The 17,577-nt window shown below is 41.8% G+C and overlaps 1 pseudogene; it reads left to right on the top strand.

Moving 5' to 3' along the window:
• Nucleotides 1-1,947: 1,947 nt before the first annotated feature.
• Nucleotides 1,948-4,845, top strand: LOC102910322 (cullin-1 pseudogene; annotated as a pseudogene).
• Nucleotides 4,846-17,577: the final 12,732 nt, after the last annotated feature.

The following is a 17,577-nucleotide window of genomic DNA, read 5'->3' as shown; positions in this document are numbered from 1 at the left end:
TCATCACTGATTTCCTGCCCAGGGTGCAACATGAGTTTGGGGCGTGAGATGTACATGTTGTTGCACAGTTTAGGTGCTCACTAATGTGTGTGTCTCTCTTTCTGTTCTGAGTATTTACAAATGGTCCATTATAATATGTGTGAAAACTGCAGATCATCACGGGTCAGGGAAAGAAAAAGAGAAATAAAAGACCCCTGAATGAAGAAGAATCCATTTCACAGGACACAGCTGGGGTCGTGGATATAGGATCTTTGGAGGTCTGTAGGGGAGGTTGCTCTCCATGTAGTGGAAGTAAGGTTAGGGTCCTGGCAAAGACAGGCATCTGTGGCTCCAATCCCCTTGTTTGCAGAGGAGCACTGAGATGTCTGAGCTGATTGTCCAGGCTCCATAGTCAGCACTAAGCTGCCAACCTCTGTGAGTGCACAAAATAGATCCACTCCAGTATTGTCACCCATGGGTGTCTGTGTCACATGAGACTGAATGTGAGTGTCACACTGGAACCATCCCTGACAGTCACAATTCTGAGCAGACGCTAGGTGTGGAAAATAGATACCACCGTGCAGAACTGGTGGACAATCTCCTCAGTCTGGGTCAGACTGGGAGGAACCCTCTGTGGGCAGTCAGAGTCAGGAAGCTGAGATTACTAACAGGAATGGGTAGAACATAGTATGTCAGAAAAACGGGGCGCTAGAAGTAGGCAGTTATTATTTCAGTGAGAAGTTGTAGGTTGAATTACTTCATTTAAAAGTAATCCTATTTAAGTGACAGAGGCCATGGTGGAGTGTGAGGGGACTACCAGGAAAGAGCACCCCCTCCCCCACACACCAGAACTCCACAAACACTGAGGCTGCAGGAAGGAACATTTCCCACACTCACATTTTCCACTCTCCCCCCCCCTTCCTCAAAGCCAAATGGAACCTATCAGAGCTAGCAGGGGTGGGCTGGGAGGTTAGGGGAGGGGCGAGTCTGAGAACATCTCTTTTCAACCCGACAAAATCATGCCAATAATTCACTCCATAAATGTGTGCTTCTCTCAACCTTGGTCAGAGAAGCTTCCTTTTGCAGTTGCAGTGGGTTCATACCTGATCAAAAGGCTGACAATACGTAACTGTAAGTGCTCAGCTCTGTAACACTTCCTCCTCTGGGGCTCAGGGAACATCATGAACGAAGGGACAGAAAGAGTGTAAAAGTCAGAGGCTGGGGAGGAGTGCTGGGAAAGGATGTCTTGTGGACATGAATGCCTGTCACACACATGAACCTCCAGCAGGTGTGGTTCCCTGGTTCCCTGCAGAAGATCTGCAAATCAGGACAGCTAAAATCCCAGTGTGTGTGTGTGTGTGTGTGTGTGTGTGTGTGTGTGTGTGTGTGTGTGTGTGTGTGTGTGTGCTATTAGCAGTTGCTGGCTGCTGTACAGGAGATGGGGGAAGTCACTTTTCTTTAGAAGTATAGCCACTGCAAGGTTGTCCATGTTGTGTGTGGTGTATTACCCCATGCCAGTGAACACATGTGCAGCATTAACTGGAATCCAGTATGTTAAAAATAAAATTATAAAAAGAGAACATGAAATTGGGAGGGAGATGTGATGAAGGGTTCAGGGGTGGAGTTGGAATAGAACTGTGGAAGTGAGGGGTGAATATATGATCAAGACACTTGGTATGCATGCTTGAAATTTTCAAAGAATAAATTAGAGGAAAAATGTGATTAATAACTAAAATTTTTTCCTATCTTTTCCTGATATTAAAATAATTATTACATTAAAACTTACTATTTGTACATCTATATATAAAATATTTATGTTAACATATATACATATGTAGTGATAATCAAAGAGAAATAAATTATCAGTTTGGAATGGGGGGACATGGAAGGAGCTGGATGGAGGAAATAGAAGGGGAATGGTGCAATTATATTGTAATTTTAAAATGTATAAAAATGAATAAATAGGGCGCTGAGGGACGAGGCCAGATCTCGGCAGGCCCCGCGAGCACTACATGCCATCGCCCGAGCGTCGGGGGGCGCCCGGAGATGCGGGTTTGCCTGCAATGAGATTTTACTCTCTACACCTAAAGAACGTTCTTTCTGAGCTGCTGTGAATACATTTGGAATGATACTGTCTTTTTTCAACTAATGGAGAATTAGCTGTGTCTTTACAAGGGTTGCTATTCTGGACAACTTCAGAACATCCCTCATAATGTCATCAAACAGGAGTCAGAATCCCCATGGACTGAAGCAGATTGGTCTTGACCAGATCTGGGATGACCTCAGAGCTGGGATTCAGCAAGTGTACACCAGGCAAAGCATGGCGAAGTCCAGATACATGGAGCTCTACACTCATGTTTATAACTACTGTACTAGTGTGCATCAGTCCAACCAAGCCCGGGGAGCTGGAGTCCCTCCTTCCAAGTCAAAAAAGGGGCAGACTCCTGGGAGAGCTCAGTTTGTCGGCTTGGAGTTATATAAGCGACTGAAGGAGTTTTTGAAGAATTACTTGACAAATCTTCTCAAGGATGGAGAAGACTTAATGGATGAGAGTGTACTGAAGTTCTACACTCAACAGTGGGAAGATTACCGATTCTCCAGTAAAGTGCTGAATGGGATCTGTGCCTACCTCAATAGACATTGGGTTCGCCACGAATGTGATGAAGGACGGAAAGGAATATATGAAATCTATTCACTTGCATTAATGACGTGGAGAGATTGTTTGTTCAGGCCACTGAATAAACAGGTGACAAATGCTGTTTTAAAACTGATTGAAAAGGAAAAGAATGGCGAAACCATCAATACGAGACTGATTAGTGGAGTTGTACAATCTTATGAGAGATTTTATACCAGAGAAAGTACTGAATTCTTGCAGCAGAACCCAGTTACTGAATATATGAAAAAGGCTGAGGCTCGTTTGCTTGAGGAGCAGCGGAGAGTGCAGGTTTACCTCCATGAGAGCACACAAGACGAACTAGCACGGAAATGTGAGCAGGTCCTCATCGAAAAACACTTGGAAATTTTCCACACAGAGTTTCAGAATTTGTTGGATGCTGACAAGAATGAAGATTTGGGCTGCATGTATAATCTTGTATCTAGAATTCAGGATGGCCTAGGAAAATTGAAAAAACTCCTAGAAACACATATTCATAATCAGGGTCTTGCAGCGATTGAGAAGTGTGGAGAAGCTGCTTTAAATGACCCCAAGATGTATGTGCAGACAGTTCTGGATGTTCATAAAAAGTACAATGCCCTAGTGATGTCAGCATTCAAAAATGACGCTGGCTTCGTGGCTGCACTTGATAAGGCTTGCAGTCGCTTCATAAACAACAATGCAGTTACCAAAATGGCCCAGTCCTCCAGCAAATCCTCTGAGCTGCTCACTCGGTACTGTGACTCCTTGTTGAAGAAAAGTTCCAAGAACCCGGAAGAAGTGGAACTGGAAGACACCCTCAATCAAGTGATGGTGGTCTTCAAGTACATCGAGGACAAAGATGTGTTTCAGAAGTTCTATGCAAAGATGCTTGCCAAGAGACTGGTGCATCAGAACAGTGCGAGTGACGACACCCGAAGCCAGCATGATCTCCAAGCTGAAGCAAGCTTGTGGTTTTGAGTACACCTCCAAACTTCAACGAATGTTTCAAGACATTGGTGTAAGCAAAGATCTGAATGAACAGTTCAAAAAGCACCTAACGAATTCAGAACCCCTGGACTTGGACTTCAGCATCCAGGTCCTCAGTTCCGGGTCGTGGCCCTTCCAGCAGTCTTGCACATTTGCCTTGCCATCAGAGTTGGAGCACAGTTATCAGCGGTTCACAGCTTTCTACGCCAGCCGCCACAGTGGCAGAAAACTGACGTGGTTGTATCAACTGTCCAAAGGCGAACTAGTCACTAATTGCTTCAAAAACAGATATACTTTGCAGGCCTCCACATTCCAGATGGCAATCCTGCTTCAGTACAACACAGAAGACGCCTACACTGTGCAGCAGCTGACGGACAGCACCCAGATTAAGATGGACATTTTGGCACAAGTCCTACAGATTTTGCTGAAGTCAAAGTTGCTGGTCCTGGAAGATGAAAATGCAAATGTTGATGAGGTGGAATTGAAGCCAGACACCCTAATCAAGTTATATCTTGGTTATAAAAATAAGAAATTAAGGGCTAATATCAACATACCAATGAAAACTGAACAGAAGCAGGAACAAGAGACCACACACAAAAATATAGAGGAAGACCGCAAACTACTGATTCAGGTGGCCATCGTGAGAATCATGAAAATGAGGAAGGTCCTGAAACACCAGCAGTTACTTGGTGAAGTCCTCACTCAGCTGTCTTCCAGGTTCAAACCTCGGGTCCCAGTGATCAAGAAATGCATTGATATTCTCATCGAGAAAGAATATTTGGAACAAGTTGATGGTGAGAAGGATACCTACAGTTACTTGGCCTAACCCTTCTAAAAGGGTCTGTGACCCACAACATAGTCCACTGAATAGAATGGAAGCAGCTCACGTTCATAGCAGCCAGCCTGCCGCCATTTGGACCTCCCTTTTTAACGCTGAGACCACAGTTCCCACCAGCTGGTCTCAGGCTACAGCCGGACTGCTCAGGACTGACACATTTCAGTCAGTAAACAGACGCCAATGCCATTTGCCCTAACTTATGGACAGAGGGGACCCGAACCTTCCATGCTGAGGCTGCATGCTACTGCACTTAAATCAATACATTGGCCCCTGGTTAACACTGTCTTCTGGGGCAGCACTTGAGAGCGAGTCTGAATGGACCTATGTGTAATCTGCTATGAAAACCATTTGCATAGTGTGTTTCATTTTTTTAATGTGTGAAAATAAAGAAAATTAAAGGATTTCTGTACAAAAAAATGAATAAATAAATTGTAGCAAATGAAACATTTCACATATATAGTCTTTGTCAGACTGAGAAAGTCTGCTTCTTTTTCTAGACTTCAAATGTTTTTTAAATTACAAACTCATAAAATTTTAAATCAAAAGCTTTGTTTGTGGCTCCCAAAATAATCATATGGGTTTTTTTTCTTTTAATGTAATGGGCCACATGTACAGACTTTTTATTTAAAAATATCTTTATTTTTTAGATAAGTCCTACTTAATCACAGTACACTTTTAAACACATTGTTGGACTCAACTAATTGTCCCCTCATTTTTAATGTTAGCATTACAAAATAAAATGGGTCATGTGAGCCTATAACATTATACAGAGTATTTTCCTTCAAACTTAAAATTCTTAGGATTACTAAGTTATATTTTTCTTAAGCTATTTTAGACATTTTATAGTTTTCAAATATGTCACTTAGGTGTTAAAAGTTTTATAATTTAAAAAATAAACTCTAGCCAGGCATAGTGGTTCAAGCCTTTAATCCCAGCACTTGGGAGACCAAAGCAAGTGGATCTCTATGAGTTCAAAGCCAGCCTGGTCTACACAATGAGTTCCAGGCCAGGAAACACTATACATAGCAAGACCTTGTCTCAAAATGCAAAACAAAACAATAAGAACTTTAAATTTGTTTTTTAATTTTTTTAATTTTGGAGATCATCCCTTGTCTCCAAAATATATAAAGAACTCAAGAAATTAGACATCAAAATACCAAATAATCCAGTTAAAAAATGGGATACAGATCTAAACAGAGAATTCTCAACAGAAGAATTTCAAATCACCAAAATATTCAACATCCATAGTCATCATGGAAATGAACATCAAAATGACTCTGAGATATCATCTGACGCCTGTCAAAATGGCTAAGATGAAAAACACTGATGACAGCTTATGTTGGAGAGGATGTGGAGTAAGGGGAACACTGCTCCACTGTTGGTGAGAGTGCAAACTGGTACAGCCACTTTGGAAATCAATATGGCAGTTTTTCAGAAAAAATGGGAATCAATCTACTTCAAGATCCAGCAATACAGATCTTGAGCATATACCCAAGGAATACTCAATCATACCACAAGGACACTTGCTCAACTATGTTCATAGGCAAATTTTTTGTAATAGCCATAACCTGGAAACAATCTAGATACCCCTCAACTGAAGAATGGATAAAGAAAATGTAACCTGAAGGTTTCTCCAGTCCTAGCTGGCCCATGGTCCCACATTTCTCAGGTCCTGCCCAGCCCCGCAGTCCCGCATCTGCTTATAAAATAATCATTCAGAGGCTTAATATTATTTACAAACTGTATGATCTATGGCAGGATCCTTGCTAGTTAGCTATTTCATCTTAAATTAACCCATTTCTATTAATGTACGTTTTGCCACTTGGCATGACATTACCAGTCTGCTGGCATCTTGCTTCTCCATGGGCAGTGCCTGTCATCTCTCTAGACTCTGCCTTTCTCTTTCCTGTCTCTGCCCTTGGATTTTCCACCTGCCTCTATGAAGCTTTGCCATAGGCCAAAGCAGCCTATTTATTATCCAATGGGAGCAACATATATTCACAGTGTACAGAAAGACATTCCACAGCAGGAAAATGTGGTACATTTACACAATGGAGTATTATTTAGCTGTGAAAACAATGACCTCATGAAAATTGGAGGTAAATGGATGGAACTAGAAAAAAAATCATTGTGCGTGAGGTAATCCAGACCCAGAAAGACAAACATGGTGTGCACTCACTCATAAGTGGACATTAGGAGTAACGTACAGAATAACCAACCTACAATCCACAGCCCCAGAGAGGCTAGATAATAAAGAGGGCCCAAAAAGGGATGCAAGAATTTCCCTGGGAAAGGGAAATAGAAGAGATCTCCTGAGTAAACTGTGGGTGGGGGTGAGAGGGTAGGGGAATGGGAATTTCAGGGAGTGGGTTGGGTGGGCCGGGTGCAGGAGGTGGGTTGGGGGGCAGGACAGATGGGGGGAGTAAGGAAAGAGACATCTTGATTGGGGGTTTATTTCAGGGTTAGTAAGAAACCTAGTACCAGAGAAACTCCCAAGAATCCATAAGGATGACCCCAGCTAAGACTCCTGGTAATAGTGGAGAGGGTGCCTGAACTAGTCATCTACTGTAATCAGATTGAAGACTACCCTAACTGTCATCAGAGAGCCTTGTTCCATTAATTGATGGAAGCAGATGCAGACATCCACAGGCAAGCACTGGGCAGAGCTACAGGAGTCCTCCCAAAGAAAGGGAGTAAGGATTGTAGGAGCCCAGGAGGATGGTAGGGAAAGGCAAGGTCATAATAAAGGAACCCATAGAGACAGCTGACCTGAGCTCCTAGGAGCACATGGACTCAGGACCAACAGTTAGAGAGCCTGCATGGGGCCAACCTAGGCTCTCTGCTTGTGTGTGACACTTGTGTAGTTTGGTCTGTTTGTAAGGCTCCTAGTCATGAGATCAGGACCTGTCCCTGGCACTTAACTGGCTTTTGGGAACCTGGTCTCTGTGCTGAATTACCTCACCCAGCCTTTATGTAGGAGGAAGAGCTATGTCCTGCCTGAACTTGATGTGCCATGCTTTGGTCAAGCCCATGGGAGGCCTGCCCATTTTTGAATGGAGAGGGAGGAGGAGTGGATGGGGAGGATGGTAGATGGGAGTTGGGAGGAGAAAATGGGAAGAGAGGAGGGAGGGGAAACTGTGGTCGGTATGTAAAATAAATGAAAAAAATGTTAACTAAATAAAATAAATATTTTAAAAATGAATTCAAAGACAAAAAATACAATTTTGGACTTACAGAAAAAAAATCTACAGAGCAGTCAAGACATAGCTCTTTGGTTAAGAGCACTGGCTGCTCTTCCAATGGACCTGATGTCAATTCCCAGCACCAGCTCACAACTGTCTATAATGCTAGCTCCAGGGATAAGCTACACTTCTGGCCTTCAGGGGCATTTGCACTGATGTTCAAATAGTCACATGCACACATACTCACATGACTAAAAATAATTTTAAAATAAGTAGAAAGAAAAAATCTCTATATATTTAACAAACATAACTTGACAAGATTGAATATACATATATCTTATGAAATTTTCAATATAACCTATATTATAAACATACCTGTCTCCTCTAAGTTTTCTCCTACTGTCTTCACTTTCTGCTGCTACTAATTTTTTTAATAACATGATATTGGAGAAATGACTCAACAGTTAAGAACACTGTCTGCTCTTCCAGAGGTCCTGAGTTCAAGGCCCCAGAACTACATAGTGGGTCACAATCATCTCTAGTGGGATCTGCTGCCCTCTTCTGGCATAAAATCATACATGCGGATAGAGCACTCATACATAAAATAAATCAATCTTTAAAAAAATTAACAAATAGCATGATATTGATACCTTTCTCTTAGGATAATATTCTTTGAAATGGGGTCCACTTAGTTCATGCTGGGTTTGAACTCATGGCCTCAAGAGACTCTTTGGCTTCAGTGTTTTGAGTCATGTGGTACTAGGTATGCACCAGCAAGCCTGATTGCAGTTGTCTAATTATTACTAAACACTTTTATTAATTATATAGTACTAGAACTTATTCAGTTAATACAAAGGGAACTTTCACACTTTTTTAGCCACTGAATAGGTCTGGCACTATCACAGCAAGGAAGCTTCTGTATTAAAATATCTTCAAATTGTGCAGAATGCTGAGCATGTCAAAGGCTTCTCTGCCACTCTTTCATGGCATAGTCTGAGAATGCCCAGTGTTCCTGTCTGCTATACATATGATGTAAGCCGAGCATGCTTTGAGGAATTTCTCTTTCTGACAGAGATCATCTTAATGACACATACTGAGCACGTCCACATGTAGGCTCTCTTCCATTAGTGTTATGCTGCAAGGCGAGTATGTCCCAAAGAGTTTCTGATAACGATTGTAGGTTTCGTATCATATGTTCCATTCCATGATCTTCTTGGGCTACCCAAAATATATCTATGATCTTCCTGTCTTGAACTTCCTTTCTTGTACTCTGACCTTACATCAAGAAGCTGCACATCCCTAAAGCTTTTTCAGACTTGAGTGTGTATGGGCTCGCTGCATAAAATCCGATGCCTCCTTTCTTCAAAAACTCCTTGCTCCAACCATTAATAAATGGGACCTCTCGAAACTGAGAAGCTTTTGCAGGGCAAAAGACACAGTCAATAAGACAAAAAGACAGCCAACAGATTGGGAAAAGATCTTCACCAACCCCACATCTGACAGAGGACTGATCTCCACAATATATAAAGAACTCAAGAAACTAGACATCAAAGCACTGAACAGTCCAATTAAAAAATGGGCTAAAGAGCTAAACAGAGAATTCACAAAACAAGAACTACAAATGGCTGAAAGACATTTAAAGAAATGCTCAACATCCTTAATCATCAGAGAAATGCAAATCAAAACGACTCTGAGATACCACCTTACACCTGTTAGAATGGCTACGATCAAAAACACAAATGACAACCAATGTTGGAGAGGATGTGGAGCAAAGGGAACATTTTTACACTGTTGGTGGGAATGTAAACTTGTACAACCACTGTGGAAATCAGTATGGCGGTTTCTCAGAAAATTAGGAATCGAACTACCTCAAGACCCAGCCATCCCACTCTTGGGCATCTACCCAAGGAATGCTGATTCATACCATAAAGATACATGCTCAGCTATGTTCATAGCAGCACTATTTGTAATAGCCGGAACCTGGAAACAACCTAGATGCCCATCAACAGAAGAATGGATGAACAAAATGTGGTACATATACACAATGGAGTACTACTCAGCAGAGAAAAACAATGAAAGCATGAAAATTGCAGGTAAATGGATGGAACTAGAAAAAATCATCCTGAGTGAGGTAACCCAAACCCAGAAAGACAGTTATGATATGTACTCACTCATTGGTGGATTCTAGATATAAAATAAAGAACAATCAGACCACAGCCCATAGAACCATAGAGGCTATATATATAGCATGGAGGTCCCTAGGACGACTGTGGCATATAATAAATTTCAGTTTTACTCAATTATTGAAAAAAAAATAGCCAAATGAATGGAAACACATGAACTATGAACCAAAGGCTGAGGGGCTCCCAGCTGGATCAGGCCCTCTGAATAGGTGAGACAGTTGATTGGCTTGATCAGTTTGGGAGGCATCTAGGCAGTGGGACCAAGTCCTGTGCTCATTGCATGAGTTGGCTGTCTGAAACCTGGAACTTATGCAGGGACACTTGGCTTAGTCTGGGAGGAAGGGACTGGACCTCCCTGGACTGAATCTACCAAGTTGGTCACAGTCCTCGGGGGAGGACTTGTCCTGGAGGAGGTGGGAATGGAGGGTGGGCTGGGGGTAAGGGGAGGGCATGGGAGGGGGGAGAATAGGGGAACCCATGGCTGATATGTAGAACTGAATGATATTGTAAAATAAAAAATATATATCAAAAAAAAACTCCTTGCTCTCCTCTTCTGCTGTGTGTAATAAGCCCATCTTCAATATTTCATTTCCCGGCTGTTTATTTTTGGATTTCCACCTACTAAATGCGGTTCAGATCAACTGTTTTGCTGAAAGGCTCAGGGGTGGGGTGCTATTAACTCCCAACAAGAGAAGACATGAAGAAAAGCTTTATGTACTTCATTGACACCTGCACTGATGGAAATAGGTCCTGAGTTGGCATACACTCCAGCTTTATCCATTAATACATTCGTGTGCTGACATCTGTTTAGGATGTTGCCATTGCTTGGTGATTGTGGGTATTAATTTCACAAATATGAGCATGCTTGAGATCTTGACATCAGTATGTTTGCATATGAACCTAGAGAGGGAAGTACAGATCTTTAGATAGTTCCATTTTAAATTATTTATTTTACTGCTTTTGTTACCATACAAGAGAATAGGTTTCAATATTGTGTATATTTATATCATTGTACATTGCTCATACTCCTCCATTCTGTTATCCTTTCTTGCTCTCTCCAGTGTGTAAGTATCCTTTCTCTGCCTAAATATAACCTAAATATAATCTAACCTAAATATAACCTAAATATAATCATTATGCTCTTGTTTCCTTCTCTGGCTGTGGCAAGCTTGAAACAGGAGAATTCCAAGAGTCACTAGAACCAAAGCAGCCACAGTGATCTGAACAAGATTCTCCACTCTGTGATCCTGGTAATTGGACAAAGAAAATCACAGAGTTCGGAGCCAACCTGAATGTCCACACAGGGCACATGCCTCTCATGGACAAAGCTGTACCTTCTCTATCTATCTATCTATCTATCTATCTATCTATCTATCTATCTATCTATCTATCTATCTACCTGCCTACCTATCTATCTATCTATCTATCTATCTCCATATCTAAGAATTCTCCTTGATCAGGTGTTTTGGTGTCTTACTTATTCTGTAATGGTCTGAGCTGTTCTCAGGAAATAAAGAAGCAGACAAGGATTTTCATCCTGAGATGCAAAATATTCTCCTCAGATACACTTCCTTATGTCTTATTTTCATGGTCATCATAAGAGTCAGGATATAAACCCCTCTGGTGAGGGTGACTGAGGGCTGGTCCTTCCATCTGAGAGGCTCTCCATAGGTTCTCTTTCCCTCCTTCATCCTGTCATGTATCTACACAACACTGTGTGGTCCTTAGTATGGCCAGCATCCTCCAAGCCCGGAAGATATTTTGAAGGAGATATAGGTTGGTGTTGCAAGGAAGATACAGCTTCATTCTGGGGATGAGCCCAGAGGGATCCAGAGGAATAGAAAAGGAAAATATCTGTTATATGGGCTCTGTATGTGGGTTTCATCAACTATTCCTTTCTCATTTATTTGCTTTTCTTACCAAATCACACTTGGCTGATACTGGAGTTCTTGGGTTTACAGTCTGGATGCCAAAATCCTTCACAATCCAGGTTCAAGCACTTGTCCTCTATAGGACAAAGAGATAGACAGAAATAATAATGAAAAACAAAGAGGGGGAGAGTATTCACTGTTAGAACAGAGACAATCTAACTGATTGGCAGAAGGATGCTAGCCTCCTTCCTGGAATGAGGCTGTGGTTTTTATTGCCCCAAACTTCCTCCTTCTGACTTCTTCATTTCTGTAAGACATGACAGCTCCTCCTGACCCTTCTTCATGGACCAATCCATGTCATTTCCTCTTCCCCATTCCCATTCTTGTGTTCCTTTCTCACTTTCTCTTCTCTTCTGACCACAAACCGTCGCCTGATAATGTCTGCCTGTCTAGACACTAATGCTCACTAGAAGGAACTCTCTGGTTTCCCATTGATACGTGGGGGAAATATTTACCAATGGCCTCCATCCCATATTCTTCAAGGTGAAAGCATTGTGACATCTCCTCTCAGGTTGTTGTGAGGATTGTCCAGTATAGACACATTCTCATTTTTAGAATAAGACATAGGATCAAGAGTGCTTGTGGTAGGAGTGATTCATCAGTGCTCTACATCTGCCCTCCTACTGCACAGGAACAGAAGATGCCATACTGCATCCTGAGTAGAAAGTCAGACATTGTACAGCACAAACTCTACACTCAGGCAAAGTATTAATCAAATCTTATTTTAGGAATTTTATCAAGAAGGCTGGAGATAAGGTTCAGGAGTGAAGAGCACTGCCTGCTCTTCCAGAGGACCTGAGTTTGATTCCCAACACCCACATTGAGTGGCTCACAACTGTCTGTTACTCCAGCACCAGTAGATCTGGCACAATATTCCAGCCTCTGTGAGGACACACACACACTCACACAGAGAGTGTGAGTGTGTGTGTGTGTGTGTGTGTGTGTGAGAGAGAGAGAGAGAGAGAGAGAGAGAGAGAGAGAGAGAGAGAAAGCATTCACACATACACATAAATAAAAAGTCATTTTTTAAAGTTTCATCGAGGAAGCAATGTTTGATTGCTATGACTTCTGAAGCACAGCACACCTCTATGGTAGTTTCAGTGAGAACCACCATAGACCTGTGTATTAGAACACTTGGTCCCCAGTTGGTGGCATCATTTGGGGATGATTATGGAACGTTCATGGGAGGCTTTCTGGAGGAAGATGGTCATTGGAGGTGGACTTCAATAATTTGTAGACTTGACTCACATCCAGTTCACAGTCTCTGCTTCTTGGTGGGCATCTTATTTCCACAGCCTGCTGCCATGCTGTCCTCTCAATTATGGATTATCCAACCCTCTGGAACCATAATGAAAAACAAACCTTATTCCATAAGTTACTTCTAGTCGTGATATCTTATCAGAGCAAGAGAAAAGTAATTAATGTGATCCTCCTTCTGCTATAAGGAATGTGTGCTGTTGTTTCTTCATTTCCCTTTCTGGACTATAGCTCATAAAACATAAATTTAACCAATAAACACTTTACAAGTATGTAATTCAGTGACTCTGAGTAAATTCTCACCGGTATCTAGTTCCTAGACATTGTCCCCAGTCCAAAAGAGAACGCCAATGTCCACAAAGCAGTCACTGCCCTTGTCCACTCAGTTAGTGATTTCCGCAAGTGTGGAGCTGTTTTTTAATTAGTTTTTCAAACTAGTTTACAAAGCAATTCCGGTTCTGCAAAGCTGTATTTTGTTTTATTATTATTATTATTATTATTATTATTATTATTATTATTATTATGGTTTTTGAGAAAGAATTTCTCTGTGTTGCTTTGCGCCTTTCCTGGAACTCGCTTTGGAGACCAGGCTGGCCTCGAACTCACAGAGATCCACCTGCCTCTGCCTCCCGAATGCTGGGATTAAAGGCGTGCACCTGCACCACCACTGCACGGCATTGTTATTATTTTTTTGGTTTTTCGAGACAGGTTTTCTCTGTGTAGCTTTGGAGCCTTTCCTGGAACTCACTCTGTAGCCCAGACTGGCCTTGAATTCACAGAGATCTGCCTGCCTCTGCCTTCCTAGTACTGGGATTAAAGGCATGTGCCACCACTGCCTGGCTTATTTTTTATTATTATTAATTATGGGTGTTTTGGGGGAGGTGCACACATGAGTGGAACAACCTTGGAGACCAGAAGGGGGCACTGTATCCCCTGGAGCTGGAGTTACAAGTGGTTTTGAGCCACCCATTGTGGATGCTGGAACTGCATCCAGTCCTCTACAAGAGCAGTATGTCTTCTTAAACTCTGAACCATCCCCTCATGCTCTGTCTTTATTTATCCTCCTCTCCATGCACTTTCTCAATCCCCCATTCCCATGCTGTTCTTTGTCTTCTTCCCCAAAATCCCCCTCCTGTGGATGCATCTCCTTATAGGTGAAATGCAGAACAAATAACACTATTTAATCATACTCTATCATTTAGCACATTTCAGCCATCTCCTGTATTATTATGGGATGTATCACAACTTAATTCCTCCTAGATTGAATGTGATGTACGCTGCATTGGTAAATTGTCATTTGCAGTTAAGTTTGTTGAAAACTGGACTCTGGGAGTATGGAGGGCTCTCCTGTCCCAGATTCTAGCATGTTTATTGCAAGTGTCCTCCAAGTGTCTTCATGGACTTCTCTTTTCTTTTTAATTTTAACTCTTTAATGATTCAATTTTATTGAATTGTTATTTTTAATTTTTTTCATTATACGTACCAACTGCTGTTCCCCCTCCCACCCCTCCTCCCACTTCTCCCATCTAACCCCCACCCACCTCCACCCACTCCTCAGAGAGGGTAAGGAAGGAGGGTAAGAGGGAGTCAACTAAGTCTGGTACATCAAGTTGAGCCCCTCCCCCTTGTATCATGGCTGAGCAAGGTATAGGGAATGGGCTCCTAAAAGCCAGTTCATGCACCAGGAAAGAACCCTGGTCCCATTGCCGGGGGCTCCACAAACAGATCAAGCCATACAACTGTCACCCATACTCAGAGGGCCTAGTTCAGTCCCATGTGGCTTCCCCAGCCACCGGACCTCTCTTTTCTTACCAGCATAAGTCATATTTGTATCTGTATGTGTCTCTAGTTGCATGATACATAAATATAATAATAATGGACATGTAATGCATCCCATAAATAAAAACGACTTACATGTTTATCTTCTTTATTTTCTTCCATCATTATCTTATCAGTTGTATTAGTACCTGTCTCACTGATGCAATAAAACACCCTGTCAAAAGCAACTTAAGAGCCTGAAGAGATGCTCAGTAGTTAAGAGCAGTTGCTGCTCTAGCAGAGGACCCAGGTTCAGTTCCCGGCATCCACATGGTGACTCACAACCATTTATAACTCCAGTTCCAGAGGATTCAGTGCCCTCTTCTGACCTCCAAAGACATCAGGCACACGTGTAGTGTCCATACATAAATGCACGCAAAACTCTTATAAAAGAAAATACATAAATCTTTTTAGATAAAACTCAAGGAAGGGAGAGTTCATTCTGGTTTATCATTCCGGGGTACAGTCCATCTTGGTGGGGAAATCCTGGTGGCAGGAGCATAAGCAGCTGGTCACATGGCATCCAGTCAGGAAGCAGGAAGAGACCAATGCTGGTGTGTTGCTCACTTTTTCCTTGTTATGCAGTGAGGGATCCTAGCCCATGGCATGTTACTACTCACATTTAAGACGAGTCTTCCTTATCTCAATTAAGCTAATCTGGATCATTCTAATAGACATGCCCAGAGGCTTGAATCTATGGTAACTCTAGATACTGTCAAGTTGACAATCAGTAGTAACTGTAAGCCATGCGGAGAAAAATGCAAATTTAGAGCACAGTTTGTAAAAATTGTCAACTTTATTTCTTAGAAGTTTAATTGTAATATATTAAGAACATAGGTGGCATATGGGCACCACTAATTGGATTCAGTAGGGTGTGTGTGTGTGTGTGTGTGTGAGAGAGAGAGAGAGAGAGAGAGAGAGAGAGAGAGAGAGAGAGAGATTATAGAAGAAATAAATTTGAGATAAGGTTATGAATTTGAGCCAGAGATGTGGGGGAAGGATATTAAAGGGGTCAAAAAAAGAGGAAGGAGTAGATACAATGAAAATAAATTCTACTCATGTATAAAGTTCTCAGAAATTAATTTAAATGAACAAAATGCCAAGGAGAAATGTAATCATCACTCAGAGACTTTGAACTCTCTTCTAGTAAATTGATACCCACTTGTCTTGGCTTCTTTTCCATTTCTGTGTTAAATACCATGACTAGAAACAATTTCAAAGGAAAGAATATATTTCAGCTTACACTTCCATCTAAACAAATCACACATACCCCATAATGTGAGCACACTGGCTGGTTTTATGTCAACTTGACACAAGTAAGGCTCAACACAGAGAAGGGAGCCTCAATTGAGAAAATGTTTCCAATGGGCTGCAGGCAAGCATGTAGGGAGGGCATTTCTTAATTAGTGACTGATGTGGGAGGGCTCAGGCCATTGTGGGTGGAGCCACCTGGGCTGGTAATCCTGGCTTCTATAAGAAAGCCATGTGGAGCAAGCCAGTAAGAAGCACCTTTTCATGGCCTCTGCATCAGCTTCTCCCTCCAGGTTCCTGGCCTGTTTGAGTTCCTATCCTGGCTTCCTTCAGTGATGGACTATAATGTAGAAGTGTAAGCTAAATAAATCCTTTCCTTCCCAAGTTCTTTTTGGTCATGATGTTTCATCACAGCAATATTAACCCTAACTAAGACAGTGAGTGAGCTTCATATAATCATGTGCTGGTCTGGATGAGACCAAAGAATGATGTTCTCTAAACAAGAAGAAACTCTACTAGCAGGCAGCCTCTGCTCTGTACATCAAGTTTATTTGTCCCTGAGTTTTCCAACTTGTTGGGTCTACATGCCAATTTGAGAGTTTCCAGTCTCAATAATTGTGTGATCAATTGAGTGTGTGTGTATGTGTGCACACACACGCAAGCACAAATTCAGTTGGTTTTGAGTCTCTACAGAACTTACTACAATAAGTGTTTCTTCTTGGTAAAATAAAAATGTCTTAGAACTTGATAGGTAGAGCTAACGATTACACAAAATACCAAATGCAGAAAATGTCACTGACTTATACAATTCCAATGAGTAAAGGGTTAATTTTGACCAATGAAAATATAAGAGATATAAGAAACTCCTATTTGGGGCTGGAGAGATGGCTCAGCGGTTAAGAGTACTGACTGCTCTTCCAAAGGTCCTGAGTTCAATTCCCAGCAACCACATGGTGGCTTACAATCATCCGTAATGAGATCTGGTGCCCTCTTGTGGCCTGCAGCCATATATGCAGGCAGAATACTGTGTACATAATAAATAAATAAATCTTTAAAAAAAAAAAAGAAAGAAACTCCTATTCAATCCAGTTAAGCAATTGACAGACCAGAGAAAGGATTCCATGCCGGTCCAGCTTGGGAAACTATTGAGTTGCTCAAGGTCACTTACAGAAGCACATCTGAGACATCATTTACAAAAACATCATCATTCTCAGGCAGCTACAACACCAAGATTTCTCTTAAAATATTACATAACCCACTCCTAGCAACTGTGTCCTTCTTATATAATCTCATGGATGGGACCCCATGAGCCTCATGAAATCACAGCTTCTCTGCTTCAAGATCTCAACATTACATGCTGACAAAATTCTGATGTGTTATAAACACTCTTATTACCAGTAATATACACTCCTAGACAATGAGAGAAGATGTACTATCTAAACTGATGGAAGCCCACATCTTCCCTGTTAGCCTTCTCTCACTTGGCCTGGAGCAGAGCAATATCTTATAATTGATC

The sequence above is a fragment of the Peromyscus maniculatus genome, chromosome 1, assembly GCF_049852395.1.
Source record: "Peromyscus maniculatus bairdii isolate BWxNUB_F1_BW_parent chromosome 1, HU_Pman_BW_mat_3.1, whole genome shotgun sequence".
NCBI classification, from domain to species: Eukaryota; Metazoa; Chordata; class Mammalia; order Rodentia; family Cricetidae; genus Peromyscus; species Peromyscus maniculatus.
This window is presented reverse-complemented; position numbering and strand designations above follow the sequence as displayed.